Below are 7309 nucleotides of genomic sequence, written 5' to 3'. Positions count from 1 at the left end.
AGGTTGATTGTTACGGGGATTGTACGTAATTGACCATCGGCCAGGAAATGAATCCCAGCGCCTGTTCTTAGCGCCCCCTTCTGTACATGCTCTCACTTCTACCTTTGTCCTAAATCAAACTTTTAAACATTTAACCAAATTTCTTGGAAAAACTAGCAAATTTATTACACTAGTTTCATAATAATACCGATTTGTGTAATGTATGTTGCTAGTCTATTTTATAAAATTGGTCAAATATAAAAAAAATATCCCTTTCAAAAAAAAATATAAAAAAAGATTGACTTAGTAGGACGGAGGCATGCAGTAGAGTATGCTGTTTTGCTACGATAATATATGTACACTCAGCAAGCACCATTGATCGATTAATCTATGGTATGTGCTCATGTTGTCCACGCGCGCTCATGACATACCGGAGCCAGAGCAGGAAAGGAAGAGGTGTCAATGGCAACGCGCCATGTACGCACTAGCCACAGAGGCCGAGAGCGGCATGAAAGCTTGAAAAAGGAAGACGAAGAGCAGCATGCCCACACCACACGCAGCACTCGCACACACGGAGAGACAAGGCACAAGACAGAACCCCGCTCCTGAATTCCACTATAAAACACGGCAACCGGAGCGTATGTCCTGCACACTACTGCTGCCCGCGTACACACCAGCATCCACTACATCACTCAATCGATCTCACTTGAGCTGCCATGGCCGTGAACGACACCAAGCTGGCCGATGCCGAGAACCCTGGGGCGACAAAGTTGGGCGATGACTCGGACGTGGACTTCCACTACCCCACGTCCCAAGATTAGCGGCACTTTGGTGCTGGCATTTTAGGAACTGCCGCTAATACTAGATTATTTCGCGGCAGTTTGCAAATAGTGCCACTAATGGTGCAGTAATTACAGGCGATTTTTCAAAGTGCCGCTAAATTTTAATAGGCAGCGGCAGTTTCTACCTGGTGCCGCTAAAAGTGCAGTTTCTATAGGCGATCTGGCAAAATGCCGCTAAAGTTTCGTGCGCAGCGGCATCATTGAAAGTGCCGTTAAATTCCGAAGCCCAGACGCGCAGTGAAAGTTTTCCTCGTATACCCCTCCAAATTCTCCTAATTAAACTACGGTCCCGCAAAGTGCATAATCACCCCAATCCATTCGACGGGAAACCGGAACCCTAGCTCGACCTCTGCTGGCGGCGGCGGCGGCCTAGATAGGGACGCCTCGTCCGCCCCCACGGGATCCCCGGCTCCCTCTCCCCTACAGCCACCACCAACCCCGTTCGCCACCACCATGTCCTCAGCTGACCGCGGGAGGGAAGGGACGCGGCATGCCCGCCACCACCGCGGGTCCTTCGCCGATCGCGTTATGCTCGCCGCCCCACCCGTCCTCTGCGCCACCTCTCCGTCGTCTTCCGGTCGGGGGTGGCCGGGGCGGTCCCGGGTGAAGGGGCGGGGCTGGGGCTAGGGATCCCCGTCGTCTTGGTCTTGCGCCAACTCGCGGATCGGCGCCTTGGCAGCTTTGGATGTGGTCGCCGCAGTACCTTCGCGCCTCGGCAGAAACTGCTCGTTGTGGCCCTCTCGATTGATGTTGCTCACCTGGGCAGACACAGAATGCCCGCGTGGTCACATCTTCGACAAGCCGTGATGTTTGAGGTGCGTTGCCTTCTCCCCATGGATCCACAATGTTTAATCTAGCATCTACTGCCAAGTGTTTGGAATTGACTTCAACTGTGATTTCTGGATAATTGGTGTCGATTATGTGTTTGTGATATTGCCTATGCCAGTGAGCTTATTCAGCCTGGCATGAACACCACGACCAGACACATAGTCAAGTACCTCGCCGGTAAGGCCAAGGTGTACGAGAATAAGTCACAATGACGCTTCAGAGGCATGCGTCCTGGTGTTCGAGCCACCTCAAGCAGGGGACCTGGAACAACGGTACATTTGTGCTGAGAGGACAAGGCACCAAGGTGAGCTATTCTAGGAGTATACAATTCCTTGATTATTGATAGTAGTGCTACAAATTTGTACATGGTACTCTATATGGTAATCTCAATGTTGTTATTGCTAGCTGAAGATATGATTTGTTGAGCACATAGAACATAAGTATTGTATTACATGTTGATTCCTGCATTGAACTAAGCCATGCTGAATATATGCTTTAGTGATGTCACTAATACTACTTGACTATTTGCCATTTGGATATGTAATTCAGTTTAGTCTAAAAGGTTCACTCCTTACAATTGATTCATGTAACTCACAGGATACATATGTGTAAGTTGTCTGATGCTAGATAATTTCATTACCTCAACCATTCAAGTTGTATTGAGGTCGTAGGAATTAATGATGCAGAAGAGTGTATTTAGCAACAAGGAGGGTCATGTACATAGTTGGAGTCAATATTGCAGAACACGTATGTGTCTTATTATGCAGAAGCTATTGAGTATACATGTTTCAGTAATAATGACATACACCAAACGCAGTTTCAGATGATAACTGCAGTTTTCACCTTAATGCTGCTAGAGCTATTGGAGTGAGTACATTTTCTACTTTCAAAGGACATTTTGTACCTTTATTTTCTACATTTTCTGTGTGACCGACCAAAATGCTGACTGCTAAAGTTTCTTGCAGTTGTGATTGCAATAATTTGGAGAAGACAAGTAATAGTTACCCCTAAATAAATTATTACTAGAACACATGATCCCGAGTCTGCACTTGGCATAGATGCATTAGGGAAAACAGTATACTTCTGTTTGTTTCGTTGGTATTGATGCTATAGCAGAACACTCCAGTTAAATTCGTATTTACTTTCTAATCTCGACATTTTGCATTGTAACTGTGACATTTGGACAAGATCGTGGAAAAAATGCAAGCTCCATTGGATGAGATTGTGAAAAGTACATAATAGAGTGACCTAATTAATTGTACTTACTCGTGAAATGATTGGCAAATAGTCTGCTTGACGTTTTGCTTCTGCTTTGTTATTATCTTATTGTAGATTCTACTTGCAACTTATGACTTTGTTTGTAGATTGTAGGTTTGGAATACTTTCTGGAGTATAGTGTAAAGAAAGAATGAACTGAATGGTACAGAACTGAACTGGATGAAATTATTTTTTCGCCTGTGCCAATGATTCAACTATGGAGTCTTGGTCTATTATTGGCCTCTTCTTGTACTGGATGTTAATGTACAAGCTGAAGTATTTTTGTTTCTAGCTTCTCTGTGCAATCTTGAACTAAGTACATCTACCTTCAGGTAATTGTATAATAAGAATTCTCCGTATGTGCTTGCTCCATTTAGTTCTTCTATTTATTGTATAATAAGAATTCTTCTTATGTGCTTGCTCCATTTACTTCTTCTATTTATTGTATAATACGAATTAACCATCCTGAAGTGTGTTCTCAAGATTCAGGATCACTTTCTTCATTCTATATAGAACTACATTTACCGTCAGATAATTCGAATTTGCAATTTGGCACCCAAATATGCTTCTGGTTGTATCCAATCCTTTAACATGGCGGTCGTTTAACTTTTTCTCATGAGGCACAATAATGTAACTCTGAAGAAACCTAAGTTAATGTTGTGACTCTGTAAATGCATCTTTTTTAGGCTTTTGTTTCTGCAATGCCTCTCATTTCATGTCAAGCTAAAACAAATATGCTATTTGCCAAAACATCTAGTGTTTAAATGTTAACTCTAAACATGATATTATTCCAATAATCAAACTAATATGAAAGTTGATACAACTATTGGAATTAGTAGTCCAAAGGAGCCAATAAAAGTTCCTGTTGGCTAAGAAAGATTGCTAAAGTTTTACAGAGGTTATTGACTTGCCTGAAATTTATTTGGCTACCAAAAGTACAAAGTAACTCTGATGTGGTACAAAGCGTAGCTACATTTTCTGTGATGCTACTTGTCTCTCTTATGAAAATTTTCTGTGATGCTGATCTAAATTTCATGCAGGTGAATCATTGATGCTGCCGCTGCTGGTCCGACAGTCGCTTCGCTGGTGGTGCTACTGCATCAGTCGTAGCTGCCACTGAGGATCTCTGCTACTACTCCTACAGAGTAAGAACCTCCACCCCCGCTGCTAGTACTCATGAGTCCCATTATTTTGCTCCAAACTCATTGTTTGCACTGTGTCTGAAATTCTTGAATTAACTAGTTTCAGTTCCTTCATGGTAAATTTTATCATGAGTCCCAATTTTATCATGATAAATATATGCAGGCTGGAGTCCTTATGATCTGCTTCAGCATATTCTGCCTGTACCAACATATCGTGTTGGTTCCAATCTTATTAGAGTTGATCTGAACTTGATGCAGTCGGTCTTGGCCAGCAGTATTTGGCAGTATGGGCAAAGGGGGTTTTGTGTTTCCTTTCCTTTACATCTATCAGTTCGGAGAGTACTTCCATCAGATGCACCATTCTTACAAGCCGGTGATGGTTCGGTTGCAGATTTTGAAAGGAACAGACAGATATCAAATCTTCGGATGCTGGATTGTAGGAAGGTGGGTAATGGGTAAAGTCCATCTGTATCTCCACTATGATGGCATCAGCGGAAGTGCCATATATATCAGTATCTGGTTCCAAACACTAAACTTACTCTTAGAAGTTTGCTGCTCATCACTTTCTCGTGTTCCCATGTAGAATGTTGAATTAGCTCTTATTCTGTACTCCCTCCATTCCTTATTAATTGACTCTGATTTATTACAACTTTTTACTAAATCAGAGTCAATTAATAGGGAACAGAGGGAGTACTTGCTTGCTTATATCACACCCTTTTCATGCTACCCCCTACAAAAAGATTGGCAATTGAAATTCTTTGGACAGTTAATCAACAGTTGACAAAGAACATTCAACCTGCTGTCAACGATGTCTAGTCTTATTCACTTGCATTTCTTTTCACATTCAATGACATGACACTTTCCTTTGAATCTTTTACTAGTTCATTGCTCTCTGATCTGCTTATATTTTGATTAGTTTTTATTTAACCTTTTGTTGTGTCGAATAAGATTGTACATGGATCTGTCGATGTCGAACTATTCTTAGAGGCTGCACTTGGTTTATATTGTGGAAAAGTAAACAAACCTGACAGGCTAAAGGTGATCATTGTATTGCTTACTGCTTAGGGACATGTTACAGTTACACAATCAAACATGAATTGAATTTATTGTGTTCTCAGCTACTCAGCTTAGCTCTAATTCTGAACATACATTCTGTAGGCTCTTTTACTTCTTGCACGCTCCATTGAGGCAGATCCAAGCACAGTTATCCTGTGGGTGTTTTATCTTCATATTTACTATCAAAAGGATGAAGGACTTGGAACATTTTAAGTGAACTGCAGGAGGGTGGGCGGAGGGCGCGCTCAGCGGTGCTCTGGCATCCTGCTCGACAAGGAAGAGGGTTTGGCGTCGGGGACGGGAACCTGGCTGCGGCGTCGGATGCATGGCGCAGCTGGCGCAACTTCCTCTGGCCGCGCGATGAGGCATATGGCCGCGCGGCGAGGCAGGGCCCAAACTCCATGACAACTTTCTTCCTCGGCGGCAGATGAACCCTGTTGTTCATGATGTGGAGATGAACCCTGTCGTGTATTTTATCTAATGGTTTCAAACCATGTTGTTCATGATGTGGAGATGAACCCTGTTGGTCATGTAAGTTAGATGCCTGGATTGTGAATCCTTGAATGTTTCAAAATGTTGGTTTCAAACCTAGATTGCTTGGAAATATTGGTTTTAAACATTGCTTGACTTCTTGAGTGTGATGTATGCTTGATTGTAGGTTGCTTGAATGTTTGCAGGCAGTATAGCAACCTTAAAAATGCCTAAGAAAATAATCAGCGGCACCATAATTAAAAGCCTGAAAAAGTAATTGTAGGCATCCCTTAAAAGTGCCGGCGAAAAGTTTAGATGGTATCTCTAGAAAAGTGCCAGTAAGAAGATTTCGTGACATTTTTCGAAAAGTGCCGGCAAAAAGATTCTATGGCATTTTCGGAAAGTGCCAGCAAAAAGATTCCGTGGCATCTTTCAAAAGTGCCGGCAATACTAACTAGCGGCATTTTTGGAAGTGCCTTAAAATACAATTAACGGCACTTTTCTAAAAATGCCGGCAAAGACCTACCTCGACTGGAATAAACGCAGCACTTTTTTTTGTGCCTTGAAAAATCTTTGCCGGCACTTTTGGTGCCTTTGCCGGCACTTTTTTGTGCCTGCAATTTGGGTACCTGACGCAGTGTTCGCGGGCCGCGCCAACTGGCTGCGGGCGGCGGTGCTGGGCGCGAACGACGGCCTGGTCTCCACGGCCTCCCTGATGCTCGGTGTCAGCGCCGTCAAACACGACGTGTGCGCCATGGTGGTGTCGGGGTTTGCTGGTCTCTGCTGGCGGGGGCGTGCAGCATGGCCATCGGGGAGTACGTCTCCGTCTGCTCCCAGCGGGACGTGGAGATCGCGCAGCTGGACCGCGACGGCAAGCGGGGCGGCGAGGAGGAGATGGCCCTTCCCAGCCCGGTCCAGGCCGCGGCAGCCTCGGCTCTGGCGTTTTCGGTCGGCGCGTTGCTGCCGCTGCTGGCGGCGGGGTTCATCGTCGGGTACAGGCTGCGGGTGGCCGTGGTGGTCGCCGTGGCGACGCTGGCGCTGGCAGCGTTCGGGTTCATCGGCGCCGTGTTGGGCCGGGCGCCCGTGGTGAGGTCGTGTGCGAGGGTCGTAGTCGGCAGGCTCACCGCGATGGGCGTCACCTTCGGCCTCATGAGCGTCTTCCGCGCCACCCTGGTGGCCTGAACAGGAATTCCTGACGATCAGCTGTGACGGTTCGTTTTCTCATGGAAGCAACCATGGTGGCTGGGATGCCGGTATGGTGTGTTCAGGAACTGGCCGACTATTCTTCCAATTGCACGCCTAGCCGCAACATTGCCTGGAAACTCTCAAGAATCACAAATATTCAGGAGCTGGTACAAGCTCTGAAGAATCAAGAATTTTATCGATCGATATATGTTAAGGTTTTTCCTGAATATGTATGAATCGATCGATATGTCTTCGATATTCTTTCGAGTTTTAAGTAGTTTCAAGCCTAGAGCTCTTAAAGCCATGTATAATGCAAAGTGTTTAGAGGAGTGCTTAGAAAAAATAAATCAAACTTTTTCTTGAGCCCTAGTTCTTATTTGTAGAGGAGAGGCATATGTCTAGTACTAGCACAATGTCCTGTCCGCGCGTTGCCGCGAAAAAGAAAAAATTACCGACTTAAAAATATAAAATAAAAATTGGACACTAATCGGAGAGTGCTAATTGGAAACCACTAAAACTGTAGAGGCAAGAACTTTGCTTGTACCATGG

General features: G+C 44.7%; 1 long non-coding RNA gene and 1 pseudogene across 1 annotated transcript; both read left to right on the top strand.

The window, feature by feature from the left end:
* The first annotated feature begins 695 nt into the window (after positions 1-695).
* LOC124671023 lies at positions 696-6757 on the top strand (annotated as a pseudogene).
* Positions 1461-5723, top strand: LOC124678549. The gene is made up of 3 exons (XR_006994529.1): positions 1461-1636; positions 4307-5086; positions 5207-5723. It is a non-coding gene; the product is annotated as an uncharacterized LOC124678549 (long non-coding RNA).
* Positions 6758-7309: the final 552 nt, after the last annotated feature.

The sequence above is a fragment of the Lolium rigidum genome, chromosome 7, assembly GCF_022539505.1.
Source record: "Lolium rigidum isolate FL_2022 chromosome 7, APGP_CSIRO_Lrig_0.1, whole genome shotgun sequence".
Taxonomy (NCBI): Eukaryota; Viridiplantae; Streptophyta; class Magnoliopsida; order Poales; family Poaceae; genus Lolium; species Lolium rigidum.
Note: the sequence above shows the minus strand (reverse complement) of the source record. Positions and strands in the feature narration are given on the sequence as shown.